This window comes from Bos grunniens, chromosome 18 (genome assembly GCF_055505025.1).
Source record: "Bos grunniens cultivar Pamir isolate PY7600 chromosome 18, Bosgru_T2T1.0, whole genome shotgun sequence".
Taxonomy (NCBI): domain Eukaryota; kingdom Metazoa; phylum Chordata; class Mammalia; order Artiodactyla; family Bovidae; genus Bos; species Bos grunniens.
Window position 1 is genome coordinate 1,700,464 of NC_141182.1, and position 25,330 is coordinate 1,725,793.

Sequence of the window (25,330 nt, forward strand, 5' to 3'; positions counted from 1 at the left end):
AGTTAATGTATACATTTAAAACAATCCCAATATATTTTATGAAACAAAATATTTAAATGGCCAACAAACTCATATTTTAAAGTGCTTAACATGACTGAGCAACTGAGCACACACAATCTCATTGCTACTTTAGGAAATTAAATCCACACTAAATTACCACCAGAGTAAGTAAAATCCAAACGACCAACAAAATCAAGTGTTGCAGGAACTCAAAATAACTGGAATTCTCAGACACTACTGGAAGGAGGGTAAATGGTTACATATCTATTTGGAAAACTGTTTGGCAGTATTTTCTGAAGTTGAAACACGTGCATATCCCATGCACAAGTTCTCCTAAGCAAATACCCAACAGAATTATATATATATACACACACATACATATATAGACACCAAAAGCAGTATGTTACAATATTCAAGGCAACTTTATTCATGATAGCCAAAAACTGGGAAACAACTTAAATGTCCATCAGCAGGAGAACAGATTTTAAAAAACTCACAAATTGAGCAAAAGAAGCCAAATACAAAAGAATCCATTTACATAAAGTTCTTTTTTTTTTTTTAAATCAAAACCAGAAGAATGACAGAAGAAATGAGAATGATAACTACCTTTTGTAAGAGGGTGAGGCAGTAACTGCTTGGAGGCCAGCGCGGGGCTTCTCCATGCTGGTACTGCTCCAGCATGGTTCGCTTTTCTGTGTGATAGTTCATCAAGCCGCGTACTTACAATCAGTCCCCTTTTCTATATGTGTGTTATACTTCAGTTTTTATTAAAGCAAATCCAGTAAAAACACCAACACATGGGAATGTAATTATATAACAGATTTTAAAGTTCAAATAGAAAAATGAATAAGAACAGCCTGAAAGAGATCTAAAAATAAGGGGAGCAGCCCTTCAATATACTAAAAGATATTTTTAAATATTATAAACCATGGCAAGTAAAATAGTGTGAACATGAGTGAACATGAATAGTCAAAGAAACCAATGAAAAAGAGAAGCAAGTTCTGAAATAGACTTACATATATATGAGAAAATAAGCTTATGATAAACAGTTTATGATTAAAATAGCTTCTCAATTCAGCAGAAAAGAGATAGCCATCTGAAAAAAAAAGTTGATTTATACCTCACAGCATACATCAAAATAAATTCCAAATGGATCAAAATTTGAATGTAAAATCATAGAAGAAAATAAAGAACATGCTATCTTGAAGCGGGGAAGACCTTTGTACCTATGATTCAACACCGAGAAGCCATAAAAGAAATGACTGATAAATCTGACTGCAAAAAATGAAAATATGTGTAAACAGAACCAACAAACCATCAATAAAAGAGAAACAGTAAATTGGACACAACTTTTATCAAGGCAAAAGGCCATCCTTCCCTAATAGATACTCAGTTCCTAGAAACAAAAAGGCAACAATCCAATTTTTAAAACAAGCAAAGAGTATTAACAGTCACAGAAAAAGAAATAGAAATGGCCTGTAAACATATTCCAGGTTAATGAAGACTCAAATGAGAAACTGCTTTTCACCTATCAGATTGGTAAAAATCCAGCGATGTGACAACAAGCTGGCGAAGATGTGAGAAAACAGTAGCTTCTCATCCAAAGCTGGTCGAGGTGCAAACTGGCACCAGCTTAAGGAGGGCAAGTTGGCAGTATCTCTTGGAACTACAAATACAGACACCTAGCAACCTCATTTCTGGGAATTTATCCTGCATATAGAATAAGCACCGGCAAAATGCCACATATACAGCAGTGTCTGTGATAGCAGAGTGGAAACTGTTATCACACAACAGAGCTGCATAATATATTCAGCGAAACAAGCACGGCTCAGAACAGTGCCGTGTATTCTATTTTGTAAATTGTGTTGGCAGAGGTGACAGAGCATTATACAGACATATATACAGACGCTATTTCACAGCTAATATATGCTATATATAACACACATATATATCTATGTACGTTTGTATTTGCATAAAGAAATGCTGTATTAGAATAATACACACACAAGCATCCAAGAGCAGCAGCTCAGAACCTCTTCAAGATGGTGTATCCTTAAGAGAAGATGCTTGTTAACCGATTTGATGGACTTTTTGTCAGGATGATAAAGTGAACTGGGAAAATGCATATACTGCAAGTCCAGAGATTTGGGGGGTCATGAGGGTAGCCTTATATCAGGAGATTCCAAAGCTTTGTAAAGGATCAGCATTAATTAGGTTAAATCCAATAAACTAAAAACCATTCTCTAGGGGAGGAGGGTACTGGGTGGCTATGGAACAGGAGTGACAGAAAAGCTTTGACTATAGTCCTTTATTACGAAAAAGGCGATGGCAAGCCACTACAGTACCCTTGCCTAGAAAATCCCATGGATGGAGGAGCGACTTCACTTTCACTTTTCACTTTCACTCATTGGAGAAGGAAATGGCAACCCACTCCAGTGTTCTTGCCTGGAGAATCCCAGGGAAGGGGGAGCCTGGTAGGCTGCCGTCTGTGGGGTTGCACAGAGTCGGATACAACTGAAGCGACTTAGCAGCAGCAGCAGCAGTAGTCCTTTATTCAGTTCAGCCACTCAGTCGTGTCCGACTCTTTGCGACCCCATGAATCACAGCATGCCAGGCCTCCCTGTCCATCACCAACGCTTGGAGTTCACCCAGACTCACGTCCATCGAGTCAGTGATGCCATCCAGCCATCTCATCCTCTGTCGTCCCCTTCTCCTCTTGCCCTCAATCCCTCCCAGCATCAGAGTCTTTTCCAATGAGTCAACTCTTTGCATGAGGTGGCCAAAGTACTGGAGTTTCAGCTTTAGCATCATTTCTTCCAAAGAAATCCCAGGGCTGATCTCCTTCAGAATGGACTGGTTGAATCTCCTTGCAGTCCAAGGGACTCTCAAGAGTCTTCTCCAACTCCACAGTTCAAAAGCATCAATTCTTCGGCGCTCAGCCTTCTTCACAGTCCAACTCTCACATCCATACATGACCACAGGAAAAACCATAGCCTTGACTAGATGGACCTTTGTTGGCAAAGTAACGTCTCTGCTTTTGAATATGCTATCTAGGTTGGTCATAACTTTCCTTCCAAGGAGTAAGCGTCTTTTAATTTATTAAAAGTCATATGATGTTTAAACCATGTGAATGTATTACGATTCAAAACAAGAAACAAGAAAAGAAGAGCTGCAGTTCACGAGCTCCAAAAACTTGATCAAGACCCACAAAATCTTTTCCAGCTCATGTTCCAAGAGCGTCTATCTGGTGGCGGGGGTGGGGGCTGTGGGACAGAGGCTTTAGAGGGAGGGGATTTATGTACTATACATAGCTGATTCACTTAGTTGTACAGCAGAAACTAACACAACATTGTAAACAACTATACTCCAGTAAGAAAACAGCCTCTGTCATTTATCAACAGGTAATGTTTAATATTCACAAGGAGTTTTATTATCATATTAATAGCTAACTCACATCGCCAGAAACATCTTGTGTCAATAATACTATCGAAAAACATTGTGAGATAGAAAGATCTTGGGCAACTCACTTAACCTCCCTTAAACTTCAGTTTTCTCTCTGGCAAAGCAAAGCTAAAGACACCCCAGAAATGCCATGGAGTACGGGTATGTGAGTGTTTCCAGAACCACAAAATGGCACCAAACAAGCCCTGTATGTACAACAGCTATGGAGAGGGGCATGGCGGCCCACTCCAGGGTTCTCGCCTGGAGAATCCCGTGGACAGAGGAGTCTGGTGACTGCAGTCCATGGGGTCGCAGAGAGTCACATGACTGAAGCAACTTAGCACACACACATACAACAGCCAAACCTCTGCTAGAATCAATGTGACCTGAGGAAGGGCACTTATCAAAGGTCAGTGTGCCTAACAATCACCTGGAGAGGCTGTTAAAACACAGGCTCCTGGGCCCCACCCTGAGCTGTCGTTCAGTAGGTCTGGGGCCCATGAACTAGCATTTCTAACAAGCTCAGGTGATGCTGATACGCTAGTTTAAGGACCACATTTGAGTGGTCTGTTCCAGAGCAGGGCTCTTCAAACTGAGATGTGTATACAAATGACCTGGGAATCTTCTTAAAACACAGATTTATAAGATCTAGGGTGAGACCCAGGACTCAGCATTTCTTTTTTTTCTTTTCTGGCCATACCATGTGGCTTCCAGGATCGTGGTTTCCAACCAGAAATTCTCCCAGACTAGTGAAAGCACGGAGTCTTAACCACTGAACAACCGGAAAATTCCCAGGACTCTACATTTCTTTTTTTTGTTGTTTTTTTTGTTAGGGTAGTGGGGCATGCCATGAAGCTTACAGGATCTCACTTTCCCATCCAGGGGGTTGAATCCAGGCCCTTGCTAGTGAAAGTGCAGAGTCCTAACCGCTGGACTGGAGGGAATTCCCAGGACTCTGCATTTCTAACAAGCTCCCAGGTGTTGTAAATGCTCCTGGTCGGCAGACTACACTTTGAGGACCAAGACTGTGGACTATCCAGCTCTACTTGTTTAGACAAGGAAACTGTATGGGGAAAAAGTAAATGACTTACCCAAGGCCACTTGGACAGAAAAGTGAAACCCTGCCAGGGGGGCTGCCATTCCTCAGGATGGCAGCCTTACCTGCCATCCCCAGACCTATATCACAAGCCTGCCTCAGCCAGCAATGGACACCAGCTCTTTAGATAATGGTATGGAAATTTACTACATCATACACAGCCCTCTACACTTCTGAGAAACCAATCACTTGCCAGGGAGCTTAGCTCAAATCACCAGTCTGTTCTTTTCCAAAATACACTTTTGGCCAAATTATTTCTTTAGCTGAGTCACCTTCCCCTCCATCGACTCAAACCTTTGAGAGGCCTTGCAATTGAAACTTGAAGAAGCCACAGAGTGCTTCTCAACATGCGTGGTCTGACTGTGGGGAGAAGAGGGTGAGGAGAAGTAGAAATGGGGTGGGGAAGCTGATCCTTGGGAAAGCTGAGGAATTTCCTGATATATGGCTCCCTTATGACCTCAAATGGAAAAGGGAATGGCAATCCACTCCACTGCAGAATTCCAAGGACAGAGAAGCCTGGTGGGCTACAGTCCATGGGGTCGCAAAGAGGCAGACACAAGTGAGTGACTCACACACACACACACACATATGACCTCAAATGGACTTCCCTGGTAAAGTGTCTGCCTACAATGAGGGAGACACGGGTTCAATCCCTGGGTCGGGAAGATCTCCTGGAGAAGGAAATGGCAACCCATTTCCAGTATTCTTGCCTGGAAAATCCCATGGACGGAGGAGCCTAGTAGGCTACAGTCCATGGGGTTGCAAAGAGTCGGACACTTTCACTTTCACTTATGACCTCAAACCAACAGAACTGTGCTAAGAAGAAAAGTTATGACCAACCTAGACAGCATATTAAAAACCAGAGACATTATTTTGCTAACAAAAGTCCGTCTAGTCAAAGCTATGGTTTTTCCAGTAGTCATGTATGGATGTGAGAGTTGGACTATTAAAGAAAGCTGAGCACCAAAGAATTGATGCTTTTGAACCGTGGTGTTGAAGACTCTTGAGAGTCCCTCAGATTGCAAGGAGATCCAACTAGTCCATCCTAAAGGAATTCAGTCCTGAATATTCATTGGAAGGAATGATGCTGAATCTGAAGTTCCAATACTTTGGCCACCTGATGTGAAGAGCTGACTCATTTGAAAAGACCCTGATGCTGGGAAAGACTGAAGGCAGAAGAAGGGGACGACAGAGGATGAGATGGTTAGATGACATCACCAACTCAATGGACATGAGTTTGAGTATACTCCAGGAATTGGTGATGGACAGGGAAGCCTGGCATGCTGCAGTCCATGGGGTCACAAAGAGTCCGACATGACTGAACGACTGAGCTGACTAAACTCACTCTATCGCCCTGACAAAAAGTTCACTGAATTATAGATTTATTACAAGTATCTTCTTTTCAAGATGCATTGTCTCTGAGCTGCCAATCTTTCATACTCCAGGGTGAATTACTCTAACATAGGAGGAAGCAGGTGGAATTCTGGACATAAAGTCTCCGGAGCAATTAAGGCAGAGAGCACAGCTACTGGTAAACCACGGCTGCGACCTTGGCTCTGCACCACATTCACCAGCAGGCCCCAACCCCACCCCTGATGCCTTCCTGGGCCTGGCTCTGCCAATCACCTATTGTGTGACTGAGTAAGTCACACAGTTCTAAAGACTTTCAGAGCTGGAAGGTTCTAATCCCAGAACCTCAATTTCTAGTCCAAAAAACACATGGTCCCTGGTGGCTTAAGTTTGGTTTCCCCAGAAGGAGAACCTGAGACAGGGGTTCAGTTCTACATGAGTTTTTGAGGTCAAGCTTTCCAGAGAAACCTTTAGGTGAAGGAGCAAGGGGAGAGGATAGGGAAAGGCATGTCTTGAAGGTCTAGAGCATTTTTAAATAACATCAGAGTCCTCCCAGCCTAGGGCAAGAAGGCTGGGCTTTCATACCCTTTGCCAGGGGATATGACCCCATCAAGTAACTCTGGCAAGGTGGCTTAGAGAACATCATGAGGTCTACTGTCCGTGGCAGTTCAGGAGTAGAAATAACAGTGGCTAAAGGCAACCCGATGGGCGCCAATACTTCCAGTTCTGAGAGACTCTCAAATATCTTTCCAAACAAGAGGCCCTCTAAATCACAAAAGACAGAAGATAAGAAAAGAATACAAGCATTTTTTTTCATTTTCAGAAGAATCCTGGAATCTGTACTTAGAGTAAGTCCTCACAGCTCCCTCCCCTGCCCCACACTGCAAGGTGACCCCTCCCCTAGCTCCACCCACCGTCCACGCACTGACTGCATTACTGGTCAGACTGACTCCTCCTTAAGGACTTTGCCTATTCCCTCTGCCTAGAATGCCCCACCCCAGAATTTTGCCCAGCTGACTCCTTTATTCAGCTGAAACATCACAGGTACACCAAGTGCACAGCACTGTACACTTCTCTGACCAGCCCAGGTCATTCCCTGTCACACTCTCTGTGGCACTTCTGCAGGGCACTGGTCTCTGCCACCATTTTAACTGTGTTCACTTGGGTGTTATCTTGTAATCATAAGAATGAGTATTGTTCTGACCTCATCACTGTGTCCCCAGAGCCTAATGCACCCAGAAGACGGAAACATCTGATGAACAACATCTGTGTGAGTAGGGCATTTGGGTCAGATGCTGAAATGCCAATAGAGAAGGAGAACTAGGTCAGCTAAACACTCAGCCTAAGAAGCTGGAGGAAAAACCCAGCCCAAGGCCAAGATGGGGAAGGAGAGAATCCACCAAGGGTTTCCTTGGCTACTCGATTCCTTTCTCCTCTCCCGGTTCCCTCAACGTGGGACCAGAGTTAGCACCAGCCCTGGGGAGATCCTTCCCCTTTTAGACAGGCACAAACCTCCCAAACGACCAAGGGAATCCGGATTCCAATTCTAGCTCTGAGCCTCCCCCTTCCTGCTGGTACTTGGGTGGGGCACAAGGATCATGCCAGTCTGGCAGGGGTGCTGAGAGTGCCACTCCATGGCACAGCATCACTCAAGTACACAGCACTGCACACTTAAACCAGGCCAGGGTACCCTCCTGCCCCTGGCTGCCTCTGTGGCTCCTCCAGCTCCAGGACAGGCTCCATCGCAGCCACCCCGGCTCTGGGCGCCTGAGACGCCTGCACGTTACCCAGCTTTTCCCACGTGCCAGGAACTGCGCCAGGTGCTCACTCATCCGTTTGCCTGATGACACTGAATTGTCATCAGTGCCCACATCTCGTAAAAATGTTATCTCCATTTTCTAAGTGAGGAGATTAAGGCTGAGAGAGTCAGCCACCAGCAGCAGCTGGCGAGTAAGGGGCATTGGCTTGGAACATCGTCCATTGGCTACTTTTATCTGACTTACTTAAGTGGTCTGTCACTATGGGCTCACTGAAGAGAGCAGCCCTGGGAGGAAGCACCATTACCTTCATTTCACGGAGAAGGGAAGTGCCAAGGAGCTCGCGGCCTGCTAGGTCGTTTCCACGACAGTCGGGAATGCAGACTGGCCTCCTGGGTCTGGTCCCTGCGCTCCGGCTGCCCAGCTGTCACCGGCTCCGTTTTACAGAGGCTGAGAGTTCCCGGAGAGGCAAGTGCGGTGCGGGAGATCCGGCAGAGAGGCTGCAAGCGGGACCGCCCAAGCCGCACGCGCACACTCCGTGGGGAACTGCCGATGGCTGACTGGGGCGCTGGCGCTCCTGGGGCGGCTCCCCTGCGGTGGCAGGTGCAGGCAGCTATGTCTGACGTTCGGGTTCTCCCCGCCCTTGCCCTTTGCCCCCTCCCTCCCTCTCCCCATGCCTGGGCACAGAACCTGGTCTCCTTGAGGGACAAGGCCCCTGATACTCCAGAGGCACCAATTCCCACGTCCTACTCTAATCTCACAGGCAGTACCAGGAATGAAGGGTTGGTTTCACATTTGAAAATCAAGCGTTGTGAATTCTGCCCCCACCACCATTAGCAAACTAAAAAGAAAAACCAATGATTACCTTAGCAGATGCCGTAGATTTTGTCCCTCTGACAAAATCCAGCATTCCACTCCCGACGAATCTCTCAGCAAACTATGAAGAGAAGGGAATTTTCTCAAGCTGCAAAAGGGCGTCTATGAGAAACTTATATGATGAACGACTGAATGCTCTGTCCCTAAAACTGAGAACAAGATGAGCTAATAACAGAGCTCAGCAAGGTTGCAGGACCCAAGTGAAGTGAAGTGAAACTCGCTCAGTCATGTCCGACTCTTTGTGACCCCATGGATATTCAGTCCATGGAATTCTCCAGGCCAGAATACTGGAGTGGGTGGCTGTTCCCTCCTCCAGGGGATCTTCCCAACCCAGGGATCGAACCCAGGTCTGCGGCATTGCAGGAGGATTCTTTACCAGCTGAGCCACCAGGGAAGCCTGCAGGACACAATCTACATACAAAAATCCACTGAATTTCTATTTACGCATACCAAAAGCTAGAAACAATCTCAATGTTCATCAGCAGGTGAATGGATAAACGATTATGGTAGATCACACAATGGAATACTACTCAGCTATGAGAAGAATGAACTACTGAGGCACCCAACAGCGTGAGTGACTGAATCTGAAAACAATTATGCTGAAAGAAACCAAACCACCCAGAAGAAAGAGGATGAACTGTGTCATTCCATGTACTTAAAACTCAAGAAAATCCAAACTAATCCACAGGGACGGAAAGCAGACAGTAGTTTACTGGGGAGAGAGGAATTTAAAAGGGCACAAGGAAATTTAGGCAGTGGCTGGTATAGGCATTATTTGGCTTACTGCGTGCATGATCAAGAAGTAGGGAAAACCATTAAGCTGTTAAGTGAAAGTGTTAGTTGTTCTGACTCTTTGTGACCCCACGGACTGTAGCCTGCCAGGCTCCTTTGTCCATGTAATTCTCCAGTCAAGAATACTAGAGTGGGTTGCCATTCCCTTCACCAGGAAATCTTTCTGACCCAGGGATCGAACATGGTCTCCTGGATTGCAGATGAATTCTCTACCATCTGAGCCACCAGGGAAGAACTGGGTCATTCAGGTATGACCTAAATCAAATCCCTTATGTTATGGAGGTGACAAACAGATTCAAAGGATTAGATCTGGTAGACAGAGCACCTGAAGAACCATGGACGGAGGTTGGTAACATTGTATAGGAGGCAGTGACCAAAACCATCTCAAAGAAAAAGAAATGCAAGAAGGCAAAATGGTTGTCTGAGGAGGCTTTACAAACAGCTGAGGAAAGAAGAGAAGTGAGGGAGAAAGGGAAAGATATACCCAACTGAATGCAGAATTCCAGAGAATAACAAGGAGAGATAAGAAGGCCGTCTTAAATGAAGAGTGCAAAGAAATAGAGGAAAACAATAGAACACAAAGGACTAGAGATCTCTCTAAGAAAACTGGAGATATCAGGGAATATTTCATGCAAGGATAGGCAAGATAAAGGACAGAAACAGTAAGGACCTAACAGAAGCAGAAGAGATTAAGAAGAGGTGGCAAGAATACACAGAAGAGCTCCACAAAAGTAGTCTTAATGACCTGGATAGCCAGGATGGTGTGGTCACTCACTTAGAGACAGACATCCTGGAGTGTCAAGTCAAGTGGGGCTTAGGAAGCATCACTATGAACAAAGCTAGTGGAGGTGATGGAATTCCAGCTGAGCTATTTCAAATCCTAAAAGATGATGCTGTTAAAGTGCTGCACTCAACATGCCAGCAAATTTGGAAAACTCAGCAGTGGCCACAGGACTGGAAAACGTCAGTTTTCATACCAATCCCAAAGGGCAATGCCAAAAAATGTTCAAAGTTACCATACAATTGTGCTCATTTCACAAGCTAGTAAGGTTATGCTCAAAATCCTTCAAGCTAGGGCTTCAGCAGTACATGAACAAAGAATTTCCAGATGTACAAGCTGGGTTTGGAAAAGGCAGAGGAACCAGAGATCAAATTGCCAACATTCACTGGATCACAGAGAAAGTAAGGGGATTCCAGAAAAACATCTACTTCTGCTTCATTGACTATGCTAAAGCCTTTGACTGTGTGGATCACAACAAAATGGAAAATTCTGAAAGAGATGAGAATATACCAGACCACCCTACCTGTCTCCTGAGAAACCTGTATGCAGGTCAAGAAGCAACAGTTAGACCCAGACATGGAACAACTGACTGTTCAAAATTAGGAAAGGAGTACGTCAAGGCTATATATTGTCACCCTACTTTTTTAACTTATATGCAGAGTAGATCATGCAAAATGCCAGGCTAGATGAATCATAAGCTGGAATCAAGATTGCCAGGAGAAACATCAACAACATCAGATATGCAGATGATACCACTCTAATGGCAGAAAGTGATGAGGAACTAAAGAGCCTCTTGATGAGAGTGAGAGAGGAGAGTGAAAAAGCTGGCTGAAAACTCAGCATTCAAAAAACTAAGATCATGGCATCCAGTCCCATCAATTCAGGGCAAATTAAATGGAAAAAAGTGGAAACAGTGACAGATTTTATTTTCTTGCACTCCAAAATCACTGTGGACAGTGAATGCAGCCATGAAATTAAAGGACGCTTGCTGCTTGGAAAGAAAGCTATTTGACAAACCCAGACAGTGTACTAAAAAGCATAGACATCACTTTGTTGACAAAGGTCTGGAAGAGTCAAAGCTATGGTTTTTCCAGTAGTCATGTACAGATGTTGAGAGTTGGACCATAAAGAAGGCTGAGCGCCAAAGAATTGATGCTTTTGAATTGTGGTGCTGAAGAAGACATTTTTTTTCATATGGATCACTTCATGAATTTGCATATCATCCTTGCACAGGGGCCATGCTAATCTCTGCACTGTTCCAATTTTAGTATATGTGCTGCTGAAGTAAGCAAGAAGACTCTTGAGAGTCCCCAGGACTGCAAGGAGATCAAACCAGTCAGTCCTAAAGGAAATTAACCCTGTATATTCATTGGAAGGACTGACGCTGAATCTCAAGCTCCAACACTTTGGCTACCTGATGCAAAAAGCCAACTCATTGGAAAAGATCCTAACGCTGGGAAAGACTGAAGGCAAAAGGGGAAGTGGGAGGCAGAGAATGAGATGATTAGATACCATCACTGACTCAATGAACATGAATCTGAGCAAACTCCAGGAGACAGTGAAGGACAGGGGGGCCTGGCGTGCTGTAGTCCACGGGTTTGAAAAGAGTGGGACACAACTTAATGACCAAACAACAAATGCATAATCAAAATTTAGCAAGTTGTGCACTTTCGTGCAGTTTATTGCATGTCAATTTTACCACAATAAACTCATTCTTTAAAAATTTCATATATATTGAGGGATATAGAACAGGCAAAATCTAGAGCTAGAAAGTATAATAGAGGTTACCAGGGGATGGAGAGAGGGAGAAAGGAAGAGCTGTTTAATGTGTACAGAGTTTCTGTTTGAGATAATGAAAAAGTTCTATAAATAGTGATAATGGTTATGCAACATTGTAAATGTGCTTAATATCAATGAGCCACACACTTAAAAATGTTTAAAATGGTAGTTTTTACGGATGGTCTGGCAGTCCAGTAGTTAAGACTTTGACTTCCAATTCGGGATTGAGAGGGGGGAATACTAAAATCCTACAGGCCAGAAACCAGAACATAAACAAGAGAGGCAATACTGTGACAAATTCAATAAAGACTTTAAAAATCATCCACATAAAAAAAAAACTTTTTAAAAATGGTACATTTTATGGTGTGTGTGTGTGTGTGTGTGTATTAGTCGCTCGGTCATGTCTGACTCTTTATGACCCCATGGATTGTATAGCCCACCAGGCTCCTCTTTCCATGATTTCTCCAGATAAGAATACTGGAGTGGGAAGCCATTCCCTTCTCTAGGGGATCTTTCCCGACTCAGGAGTCAAACCTGGGTCTCCTGCCTTGCAGGTAGATTCTTTACCATCTGAGCCACCAAGGAAGCCCTATGTTATGTATATTTTACCACAATTTAAAAAAGCAAAAACTAAAAAAATATTGTACATGTGCATTTTCGGAGAAAGAGGAGGGTTGTCTGCTTTTCTCAGCCTAAGGCAGAGAAAAGACAACTGTCTCCTCTCACAGGACAAGACTCTCATGATCCTTTCTTTGCTCCATGGAGCCACGATCACCAAGGGGTCAGGCTCTCATCCCTGGAGTCCACCCCTCCCCTCACATGATGATTGACTGGCCTCAATGCCTTTGCACTTGCTGTTCCCTGAGCATAAAGCCCTTCCCCCATCCCCTGCCAGCCTAATTCTCTCTCCTCCCATCTCCCCTTCCCCTCACCCACACCCTCCCAGACACTTTCACGTGCTGCCCTGGACCCACAGAAGATCCAGTTTGCTCCAGCTGCTCCCTTTCCAAGGCAGCTGTCTCTCTGTACGCCTTCCATCCCCACCCCGTAACACGCACACCCCAGCCCCGCAGTGCCCCTCTTCCTTTGACCTGATCACAGGGTCCTGAGCCAGGTGGGAGGTCACTGTCTCTGTTCTAGTTGGGAGGTCCTCAAAGTCTCACACTTCTTCTAACTCTGTCTCCTGACTTCTCAATTCTGGTTAGGCGCAGCATAGCCAATTGACTGCCAGGAGAGGCTGAGCCAGTCCCTTCTTTACCAATTCAGGAATGTCCCTAGTGGAGAACAATGGAGAAAACAGAAATCTGGGTGAACAGAGCAGCTTTGTTTTTCATTTTTTGGCTCATCACAGAGGATGGACTGTGGGGACTCGGGCAGGCTGAGCATGGTGCCAGGGAGCCTGGCTTTGGCTTCTTACTAATTTGGGACCTAGAGAGCAAATCAGTTCCTTTCTATAGGCCTCACTTCACCCATCTGAAAAATGCAGTTTGAGAAACTCCTGTTTGAACTGAGTCGGGAAGGAGTGGTGGAAGGGAAATGGGGGTGTTTGCAGAGGTCCCCGCTATGGGGAGTGTATTGGTCACACAAGGCACAACTTCCCGCAAAGGTCTGGCCTCACACTTGTTGAGTTTGGGTTCAAGCCTTGCTCTAATAAGACCATTGGCAGGAACACAGGCCCTGGCGCACAGGCTCTGTTCTGGCTCATCATCAAACTTGCTTTGTTACACCTTCCAAGGGCAATGGGGCCTGTGTTTCATAATAGCTATCATAGCTGTAATTAAACAACTATGCATTAGTAGTTTTGAATCTCCCACCCCTCTGGAACATAAGCCCCACTGAATTCTTAGCTCAGTGCCTACCATGAGGAGAATTCAATCACCGTGTTAATTAATGCAGAGAGACCCACAAAGGAGGCCTCGTCTGTCTTTTTAACAGGCATCAGTATCGCAGCTAAGGTAGAATCAGAGGCAGTGCCCTGTTCCCAAGCCACTTGGAACCGAGAGGTCGAGAGGTCGAGAGGTCGGGGGCCAGGAGTAATCAGTCGCCAACCTCCCCCCACCCCGCCCTCATCACACACATAAGTCTGACCCAGGACCCTCCCTGGTTCCACCACGACCCCTACTCTTGCCTATGCCCCCTGAAACTTAGAGGGGTCAGAGTTAAATTCTGCTCTACATGCGTTCCTGACCCAAGCCTCTCCCACGTGCCGGGGACTGGCACACGAAGACAAAAAGCTGCACGCCCAGCTGGCAGGGAGGTCAGATCACCTTGGCAGATGGCAAGGGGGAAGGAGGCGCGGAGGACGCAGGCTGGGAGGGGCAGGGCTTCAAAACCCGCCTAACAGGCGAGAAACTGCTCAAGGAAAGGGCGGTTCTTCAAGATCTTCCAGAAACGTCTGTGGGCCAGGCGGGGCCCTCTCTCCACGGCACAGAGGTGGGCACCCTCGGGTTCCACCCCCACCCCCACGCCCCTCCCCCGTCTTTCCCTCAGCGCGCCTCCAACCCCAGCCGGCCTCGAGCCTGGGCAGAGGTAAGGCGGGAGCCAGCCGGAGCCTTCGGAGCGAGCGTGGCCTTGGTGTTAGACTTCCAGCTTCCAAAACCGTAAGCGACAAAACGAGGGCGTGTGACGCGTCCGACTTGACGTCAGGTGCCCAGCTTTATGTCGGGTGCTCCGTCTTTCCCCCGTGTGCCCTGGGTTTACGTCACGTGCCCTGGCTTTCTGTCAGGTGCAGAGTCTTTCCGTCACGTTCCCTGGGTTCACGTCACGTGTCCGGCTTCACGTCACGTGCCCTGGCTTTCTCAGGTGCCAAGGCTTTCGTCAGGTGCCCTGCCTTTCCGTCACGTTCCCAGCTTCATGTCACGTGCCCTGGCTTTCCGTCACGTTCCCGGCTGTATGTCACGTGCCTTGCTTTCACGTGTCTGGCTTTGCGTTAGTTGCCGACACCTGTCTTTCCACATCTTTTCCATGCTCACAGCAATACATGAGGGTGTATACACACATAGAACTGACGTTTGCTTATTTGTGTAAATAAAGTAAGATCACCAGATCCATATAACTTGCTTTCTTCTCCGTTGGCACAGAGGGCATATCTGCAAGTCCGCAATCTAATTTTTTATCCCATGGAGGCAAGCACTCACAGATACCCTCTTTCATAAACAGGGTCAGAGCAGACAGAGTGAAGGCTGGGTATTGTAGATATTTTCAATTGCACCAAAATCTTTTTATTTTCCTTCTCTTTCTTCATCTGCAGCCCTACACAAGCAACCCTGATGGGAAGCCTTCACTACCTTCTTCATGCTCCTGTGTGTTTATACAGAAATTCACAGGCAAATACAAGTGTGGGGTTTGGGGTCAAGTTTGGCTTTATTTGGAGTCACTTTGCCAAAAGGGGATCATATTAACACCCATCTCCATTTCTTACTTTTCTCACTCAAGAATAAAATCCTTAAGGGAAATCCCTCCAAATCTTTTTTGCAGTTTTTTTTTTATTGTGGTAAAATATACATAACGTAAAATTTAGCATACAGTTCAAGAGTGCTAAATATTTCCATGTTATTGTACAATCTCCAGGACTCTTCATGTTGCAAAAGGGAAACTCTGTATCCATTCAGCAACTCCCTTTCCTCCCGCCTCCTCCGCACTGGCCACATCCTGCCCACCAGCATTCTACTTTCTTTCTCTATGAATTTTCCAGCCGGGAGTAGTTTTTATGCTCACTTCCTGGCCTAGAGACTCTAGGATCACATGAGTAATGTAAATTTAATCCCAAATCCAAAAGAGGGCAGATGTGATTATACATTTCTAACAGGAGGCCTTCCTTGTCTCCAACCAGACCCAGTCCAGGTTAGAAAAGCTTCTTCCTCTGCCTTAGTGGCTGAATTTTTTCTGGCCTTACTTCACTTAAAAGAGGCTTAAACCCTTGAGAGTTTCAGCTGTATGTGGGGATCTCATTTCTACCTCCCTTCTTCATGTAGGCTCAAAACTTTGGCCCTAGTCTCTGTGGCTATTCCAGTCTACTTCCCTGGGTTATCCAGACCAGTGAAGGGCCCTCAGGGAAGGCAGAGCAGCCTTGCTCCCTCCCAACTTCCTTTACGGTCTTGTCCAGAGGCCATCCATGCAGCTCAGCTATGCATAAAAAAATGTGCTGATTGTTTTGTATCCTGAATTTCTGGATCTTTTTGTAGTTTCCTTGAAAAACTATCAAATCTTACATCTCATTGAAAAGGAGCCTCACTTACACTTCTTTTTCCTTATGTTGGTTTTAGCTATAACCTTACATGGCCTTTTTCTTTATTTCTCTAATGAAACTAGAGCTCTGGTGATCAGCAGGCAACAGCCAGGTGCTCAGAGGAAACTAACAGAAAGAGGGAAAAGAGTCAGAGCTCCCAGGCAGCGCTGGGGATGGCCCGGGAGACGGTGCTCCCTCTGCTTCAGGGGTATTTGGGGCCCGTAAAATCTGGGTTGATAATGTAGGCAGTGTCCGTGAGAAGCTACCTCAGGGGCTGAAAGGGCTACCTCAGCTTGAATAAAAAGACTAAAAGGACAGTGATGATAAGCAGCAACATAATAAGAGCTAATGTGAATCATTTAATGTCATTTAATCTCCTTTCCACCACTACACATGCACATCAATACCAGAGTTAGAAATTCTCCTCCTTTTTTTTTTTTTGGCTGTGCTTTGCGACCTGCAGGATCTTAGCTCCCTGACCAGGGACTGAACCCGCACCCTCAGCAGTGAGAGTGCAGAGTCCTAACCACTGGACCTCCAGGGAATTCTCTCACCCTCACTTGAAAGATGAGGAAACCAAAGCTCAGAAAGTTTTACAAGCTACCAAAACTCACACAGCTAACAAATGGGACAGCAAGTATTAAATTTGAATATGTCTACCCCAAAGCCTTTGCTGATAATGCCACATTAGAGGGCAGTCTGAAGGCAAAAGAAGACCACACTCTCCCACCCAGCAGTTTTATGCAGCTAGAATGTGACTGTGAAGCTAAGGGAGGCCCAGCATATGAGATGAAACCCCAAAGAATCTGAAGCTGGAGGGGTAACCTGCTGCTGCTAAGTCGATTCAGTCTCGTCCGACTCTGTGCGACCCCATAGATGGCAGCCCACCAGGCTCCCCCGTCCCTGGGATTCTCCAGGCAATAACACTGGAGTGGGTTGCCATTTCCTTCTCCAATGCATGAAAGTGAAAATTGAAAGTGAAGTTGCTCAGTTGTGTCCGACTCTTAGCGACCCCATGGACTGCAGCCCACCAGGCTCCTCTACCCATGGGATTTTCCAGGCAAGAGTACTGGAGTGGGGTGCCATTGCCTTATCCTGAGCACCCTGCAACTTCAGAGAGGGACCCAGAGGTTGCCTCTGGGAATCAGCCTCTGAAGTAGCATATGCACAGAGGATAGGAATATGAAAAGAAGGAATAGCTGAATCAACTCAGAGTTATCGGAAAAGCTTCTGGGCTCAGTCGGGTGCCCTCCCGTCCTTTTCTGGTATCCCCCACTTCTCCCAGCGTCTGTCATCTCCCCCAGCATCCTCTCTTCACCCAGTTTCCCTTCACCTTTCCTAGACTCCCCGCATTTCTCCCAGAAGCTTTATCAGCAGGTCCATTCCAGAAACATTCTCACATCAACCAGTAACACCTCATCTCCTTAAGTCTAATGCACAATGGTTATAAAATGCACCAAAATTATATGTGACACTGTGAAAGAGGAAAAAAAAACTGTCAGTTAAATTGTGATTTGCCGTTTATCCTGATTTCAGAGGAGATGTTAAAATGCAGGGAGTGGGAGAAAGGTGTGTTTTAGAATCAATGGAATATGGTAACACTAAGAGCCTTATTGAGCATCTTGCTATCTTACCTGAGAGTTACAGACCATTTCCATATGCAGTGTCTTGTTAATGGCTGGTAAGCAGGCACTGTATGCCCAGAACCACCATAGGCTCTTGGGTATCCAGTTCTTTGCTCTTATGGAAATCACAGGCTAGTTGGTGATCTTGGGAGGCAGGCCCAGAGAACATGTACAGAATGATTCAAGGCTAGTCTGTATGGTGTGGACAGTAAATGTAATAAGTGCTTGAAAAAGGGTGGATCAAATTCGGCCAAAGTGATCCAAGTAGGCTTCATGGCGGGGAGAAGGAGACTCAAGCCAGAGGATGAAGATGGAAAACGGGGACAAGAGACGTTACTGAGGAGGGAGAAGTGGGGATAAAGGGAGCACGGAACGGAGATGAGGCTACAGGGCAAGTGCTCAGGACAGCAGAGAAGGTCCTTTGTCCAGAGCTGAGGAGCAGCATCGGGGTGTCACGGGAGTGCACTCTGGACAGGCAGGACAACGCCAGACTACAGAAGGCCTTCAGTGCCACGCACCTCTCGGTGTGCCAGGCATCACGGAGCCAGCACAGGTTGTGAGCAGGGGAGTAACCTGGTGAACACACTCAGGGAACACTTGTGCAAGATGAGCTAGAGGCAGAAGCCAGGACAGCAACCGTTCCTCTAAGCCCCGTGATGAAGGAAGGTGACCTCTGAGAGGTCTTTAATGGAGGTTCACATGCCTGAAAGGGCCTGGGGAACAGTTCTTGCAGGAGGTCTAAGCCATGCCTTGAGGGAAAGGACTCCCAGACTCTTTACAGAATTGTTCCTACAGGGCCTGGGCCAACTGGGTATTTGCCTGCTATATTCCCAGGAGGTACAGCTATATGAAGAACCATCCCCTACTCAGTAACACTGGTACCACTTATTAGATGCAAGGGCTGAAGAACACATTGCCTGTATTTGTACAGATTGTCAGTCACCATATAAGTGGGTCTTAGCTGGTGGTCCAGTGGCTCTGTGATCCCAGTGAGGGGGCCAGGGTTCGATCCCTGGCCAGGGAACTAGATCCCATGTACAACCACTAAGAGTTTGCATGCCGCAACTAAGATCCAGCACAGCCAAATAAATATTTTTTTTTAAAAAATCACCATATAGGGAATTCCCTGGTGGTTCATAGGTTGGGAATCCGCCTGGTAGTGCAGAAGACATGGGTCCGACCCCTGGTACAGGAAGATCCCACGTGCCACAGAGCAACCAAGCCTGTGCGCGGCAACCACTGAGCCCATGTGCCCAGCAAACCTGCAAGCCTCAGCTAAGAGTGGTCTCTGCTTGCCGCCATCAGAGAAAGCCCACACACAGCAATCAAGACCCGGCAGAGCCAAAAATAAATAAACCTGTAAATGTGTAACGCCAGAGTGAACCCTAATGGAGACTATGAATTTTAGTAATGTATTCGGTCAGTTCAGTTCAGTTCAGTCGCTCAGTTGTGTCTGACTCTTTGCAATCCCATGAATCACAGCACGCCAGGCCTCCCTGTCCATCACCAACTCCTGGAGTTCACTCAAACTCACGTCCATCGAGTCGGTGATGCCATCCAGCCATCTCATCGTCTGTCGTCCCCTTCTCCTCCTGCCCGCAATCCCTCCAATCCCTCCCAGTATAATAATAATGTATTAATGATAATTCATCAACTGTACCAAACATCACATTAATAACCCATATTAGTAACGTGCAGCACTCTGTATCTGTGGTGGCTATGTGGAGCTCTCTACACTTTCGCCTCAACTGTTCTGTAAATTAAAACCGTCCTTAAAAAAAAACACCAATTATTACTGAAAACTGAAAAAGTATACAGTGAAAATGATTCATCCAATGTTATGGATTTTGCCAGCAGAGAGCAGATAGTTTAAGTCCCAGATTCTAAACCAGCCTCAGCTTCCTCCTCTGGGGTTAACAGTCACGCTTCATAGGCTCACAGGTTCCGGAACACCATCGCTGATTATGTTGCCTATGTGACTTCCGTGGACAGGGAGAAGAGGAGTCTTCTCTGGGCTGAGAGGCAGACCAGGGCAAGCAAGACCGGGAGGCACCTTGTCATCCAAGAAAGGTTTCCCAGCTGCGGGAGGACATTGGAAAGTACCTGGCCTCAGCCCAGCCTCTTCTGGGCCAGCTGGTCTGCTGGCCTCTGTGCCTAACTCACTTCACTGGGGCCTGGGACAGAGCCTCCAAGGAGGCCAGCAGGAGGGCTCCACAGCCTGACACCAGTGCAGGGCGGGGAAGGGGCCTGCAGAGCAAGGAGGACCAGAAGGTTCACCGCCCTGCCCTGGCATACCGTCTCCTCTGTGAGGCCCTGGGAAGCCCCAGATCACCTTCTTCATCCATGAAACAGCACTTCCCGGGCCCGCTCCCAGGGTGGCAGTGAGGGGCCAGGAGGCAGTGGGGGAGAAATCTTGAGGGTACATTACGCAGCCAAACAGCAAGTGGCACTGTTTCTACCACTGTCAGATCAGCTACCAGTGTGAAGCCTCCAAGACCCCAAGGGGAGAGAGAAAGACCTGATTTCTAAACACATGAATTCACCTCTCCAAGCCTCAGTCACCTCATCTGTAATATGGGAGAATCCCGGGCTCTGTATGGATTGGGTGAATAGTGACCAACTGGCATGGAGATGCCTTTATCTTTATTTAAAAAAAAATTTTGGCCACGTGTAAAATCTTAGTTCCCCAACCAGGGATCGAAGACTGGTTGGGGAACCAGTCTGCAGTAGGAGCACGGAGACTTACCCACTGAGCCCCAGGGAAGTCCAGAGATGTCTTTACATGGTAGCTGCCTGCGCCTTCATAAGGTGTCAAGGCCAGCCCCACGAACTGGGTCATTCTGTAAGGCCACCACCCCGGCCAGGGCTCCCTCTGTAACTCTGAGGACACAGGAGGCCGTGGTACTGCCACTTTTAGGGATGGCATCTATTGACTTGTGGGTGCTAAGCCTGGGAACTTGGACAAATTGAATCATGCAGACTAGGTCTTGGCACCCAAAGAGCTGCATTGGAAAAAACACAGTTGCAAAAGAAGACAGAATGAACTCACTCAACAGCTATGGGAAAGACTTGGAACCTTGAAGAGAATTGTCAAGCCGGGTCCTGTTTACCAGAAGGCGAAGGGGGATGTTGAGTGACCAGGAGCCTGGCTCTCAATTCAGGCCAGTGTTGTCTGCCAAGGGTTAACCTTGAACCCTGGAGCCAAGCAGGTGGGGCCTGGCTCCGTAGAGAAACCAGATGGAGGGAGTGGGGCAGCTGATAGATCCCTGCCTCGTGAGACTGTCAGCACCCAGGGAGACTGCCACTGGGGCAGGGGAGCAGGGAGCAGCCAGCTTGCAGAGGCAGAGGGCTAGCGCCAGGCTGCTTGTGTTCTAACTCCAGCTCTGTGGCCTACTGGCTGACCTTGGGCGGGAGACTTAAGCCTGGGAACTGGCAGCAGGGCCTCAGCTCCCAGCTGTAAAATGGAGACGATAGTAGCACCCACCATCTGGGCTTGTAAGGATCTCAAATCAAGCCGGTTCAGCATTTAACACAGTCTCTACCCAGAATGGCAGCAGCTGTCATTACTGTTATTTAGGGGAAGGCTGGCAGCATGCCTTCCCCCTGCCTGCCCCCTTCCTCTGACTTGGGTCCCATCTTTACACAGGCTTGGACTGGATCACATCACAGAGGCACAGAGCCTAGGAAACCCTCTGGCCCTACCCTTGCCTCATGCAAGAGTCTCATCTGCAACTTGCCCAAACTCTCCTTACATGCCTCTACTAACGGGGAGCTCAGTACTCCATAAGACAGCCCATTCCACATTCAAACGGCTCTGATCACAAGTTCTCCAGGTGGATCTAAAATCTCCTCCCTTTCAAACTGTCCCTTAGTGGGAGTGATTTTTTTTTTTTGGCCAGGGACTTTCCAGCATCTGGAACCTACTCATCCCACAAATGCCAGGAGCCCTCTGGGCAGGGCCTCAGTCATTCCTTCAGGAAGTCTCCCCTGAACCTCATCCTGAACATCTCATGCAGAACAGCACAGGCGCTCCCCACAGGGACACACGAATCTTCTCCAGTGCTGGGTCTGTGAGGCAAAAAGTCTTGGATGTGTCCAGAACCTGACATTAATAATAATTCAGTTCACTTGCTTTATTCAATTCTTAATCCCTATGAGGCATATACTACTTATCCCCCCACACCAAGTTTTAAACAGTAGTGATACACACATAGCAGCAAATCTTAACCATTTCTAACTGTCCATGTCAGTGGTATTAAGTACATTTACTTTGTTGTGCAACCATCACCACCGTCTGTCTCTAGAAGTCTTTCATCTTCCAAAACTGAAACTCTAAACCCACTGAATGATAACTTCCCCATTCCTTCCTTCCCCGGCTCCTGGCCACTGCTGTTCTCCTTACTGCTTCTACACATTCGACTCCTCTTAGTTACCTCCCATAAGGGCGATCGTACAGAATCTGTCTTTCTTTGTCTAGCTTATCTTGCTTAATATCCTCAAGGTTCACCCATGTCATAGCATGCTCCAAATTCCCTTCCTTCAGGGGAAGATTGAGGAGGCCTGTAGGTGATAAAGCTTGGATGTGGTGAGAGAATCCTGAGCCAGAACGTGGGCATTCTCATGCTACAAGAGACCAGAGGCACCCAGCAAGCTTGACGAGCAGGGCCTGACCTTTCTGAGCAGCTGGCCACAGTAGCAAGTCCACATCTCTTTGGCCTTTTAGACTCATCGCCCTGACCTCAGCCTTGCTCACTGTAGCTACATCCCCACTCATCCACCTCTTCACCCACTTAAGATGGCCCCAAACGGGAAGTCCTGGCTGGTTCTCCAGGCGTGGCTATTGAGCCTTCCTGGCTGAGATGCACAGACAGAACTCTTGGCAGCTGCTGGGAAGCTCTGGAGTACATTACCAGGATGACCGCAACCCTGTTCCGGGGTACACTACCCCCCAGTTGTGGGACACGGCTGTCAGACAAAAGTGTGCAGGGTAGCCAGAGCCCAGAAGCTCCAGGATTCTCACAGAGGCCGCCGTTCTCAGAATGCTGTGGCGCCTCTCTGGGTCACAGGGTCAGACTGTCCACTTCGGATAGGATGCCTCTTCCTCCCAAGACCAAGGCTGGGTCCTGGACAGCTACCATGGACAGACAGTGTTACAGGGGTGGGGGGGTGTGGCCTCCAGAGACACTTTGCAGACCCCCAGAAGGAAGGAGCTGGAAGAAACCTGAGTACCTTAACTCTCACTGGAGGCCGGAGAGAAGACCCGTGGCAGAGCTGGAGCAGAGCCCCAGAGCCCTGGGCCCAACTTGCAAGCCAGGCTCCCCCACGCCAGCTTATCTTGTCCTCCTTCCTCTCCATCTCTGCCTCACAGATTATTCTTCCCTTTCAAGCGGGGTATCTTGCAGGGCCCAGGCAGCCACTGTCTCCTCTGTCCCTTGGGATGGGCTGTATACCTGTACCAAGAGCAGGGAGCCTGTGTTATACATCTCTCCCAAGCGTCCAGCACCATGAATGATGAGTGTTTGTTGACTGACAATGAATGTGAGTCTTCTGCCTATCTTTCATGGCTAATTCTGGTACTTTCCCAAAGGCTTTGGAACATGGTCTTGACCTTCCACAGTAATGGGCCACTAAGTGCCAGCCGCTTGAGCTCTATAATTTCATGTAATTCTCTAGCGCAGGTATTAACATTCCTGTTTTACAGATAAGGAAACTGACACTCAGACGAGTCCATTGACCAGGAATTGGTATGGCCAGGATTAGAACCCAGCCTGGGAACATTTCTCCGTGCCTTGATGTGGCCTCCCAGGGATCTACCAGGGTGGAGGGCAAAGGTGGGTCGACAGGCTTTGGAGGAGCCCTCCACTCTGTCCAGTGATCCCTGAGACCTGCCCTCTGAGAAGGGTGGCTAAGAGATGGGACTGGTGGCATTCAGATCTGATGGCTGGTGGCCGAGAGTCTGGGTGACCTTCAGAAAGAGGCTGATTTGAACTGCTGGTTCCCCAGTGGCCAGTTCACCAGCCTTAGCATGGATTGGGGCAAAGTTAAACAAGCAAAAAACATCTCTAACAGGAAGCTGAATTAGAAGCGGGGAAGAGGTCAAAAAGATGCCCCTGAGGTGACTGTCTCAATTCTGCCTTGTGTCTAAAACGGCCCAGAGGAAGCCCTGGGTTTGAAAGAGCCTTCCAGGGTTCTTATTAGGCACCAACACTGTTTTACAAATACTCTCTCTGCCTTTCCTGTTCCGCTAAGGAGTTTTAAAGTCTGTATTCTACATGTGAACTAACTGAAGTCATTAGGTAAGGGTTCAAGGTCAGGCAGCTATTCATATAAGCCCAGGCTCTCCTGCCTTCAAAGGCCAAGTCTTAACCACTGTGCTAAACTGCCTCCAGCCCACTTCCTGAAAAATTTAGGGAAAACAAGTTCCCCACCCACTCCCTCATGCCATCACAGTCCTGAAAATCTTATGAATGAGCTGACCCCATGTGTAACATGAGCTGAGCTACAAAAATGTTCTTGTCCTTTATCCCAAGTATTTATTCTGGATGGAGAATAAAATCCAAGGAGAGATTAAAAGAAAAAAAAAAATCTAAAAGAAGTTATTTCCACAGAGTTGTCCATAAAAGTCGAATTATTAATCACGAAACACGTGGAAGCAATCTGAACCTCAGAACTAAGGGACAAAGGATGCATATCCTGGCGGACACCACTCGGACTTAAAAATCAGTTAGTTGGTTTCCATGCAAAGTGCAAAAGCAGAACATTTCATTTTAATTTCAGAATACTGTTGCAACAAAACCATCTGAAGGAAGAAGGCTAACTTATGCCATTTTATTTTTTCCTTTCCTTTAGAGAATTTTAAGTCAATTTCTGATAAGGTAATTCATGTCCATAACTCACGCACACAATACATTAAGATCTAAAAACCAAAGCAATATCCGGTGTAAGAGCCCTCAGTAACCCATGACAACCATTTAAGAATGTGGGTTTGTTGATTTACAAAACTCAGAAGGGAATGCGTAGAGAAGTAAGTTGCTTTATAGCTATTTGGAGCTGCTTTTTTCCTGCAAGGCTGATGAAAGCAAAGGTTTAAAAAAGAAATGCAGAGCAGAGAATTCACACCATTTTTCTAAGACGTAATTCAGAGCTTCTTGCTGGGACTGTTTTTCAAGTCTAGCTCAAATCCCTCTTGCTGTGATCTGTGAAGGAAGCAGAGAAAATCAACCACTTTCTTACCTGTTCAGTACCAAGATACAGTCTTCTAGGGCTTCACTGGCAGCTTTAAGGGGCTTCAGGGCTTGGAACAGGTACCAAGGGCAGGGGGCAGTGGGTGCCAGGTGGGAAAGGCTGTGGCTTCCCCCAGTGCACATTCCAAGCTTCCCGACTGATGGGAAGGGCGGGGAAAGCAGGCCACTGCAACTGATTCAGAAACTGGAGCCAGCAAGGGCGGGGCAGGGCCACGTGGCCCCAGCCTGCCTCGGAGAGTGGAGTAGGAGGGGGCCACAAGCCCAGAGGATCAGCCAGGAACTCTTCTGACCAAGTGCGCCAGGCAAGTTAACGGTGGAAGTCCCCAGACCAAGTCTTGGCTCCTAGGCAGGATGGGCTGTT

The 25,330-nt window shown here is 47.1% G+C and overlaps 1 protein-coding gene and 1 non-coding gene across 19 annotated transcripts in view; both read right to left on the reverse strand.

The window, feature by feature from the left end:
• The window catches only part of IL34 (interleukin 34), a 59,498-nt gene extending 34,368 nt beyond the window's left edge, over positions 1-25,130 (reverse strand). For 2 of the 18 annotated variants that reach the window (XM_086349798.1, XM_086349801.1), the window contains exon 1: positions 24,959-25,130. The gene's annotated coding sequence lies outside the window, so the exon portion shown is untranslated. Of the gene's footprint in view, positions 1-7,951; positions 8,236-8,509; positions 8,582-12,963; positions 13,147-22,954; positions 23,176-24,958 lie in introns of those variants that run through there. The other 16 variants (XM_086349799.1, XM_086349788.1, XM_086349790.1 and 13 more) reach the window with 16 other exon arrangements.
• On the reverse strand, positions 11,282-11,385 carry LOC147352894 (U6 spliceosomal RNA). The gene has a single exon (XR_015146759.1). It is a non-coding gene; the product is annotated as a U6 spliceosomal RNA (small nuclear RNA).
• Positions 25,131-25,330: the final 200 nt, after the last annotated feature.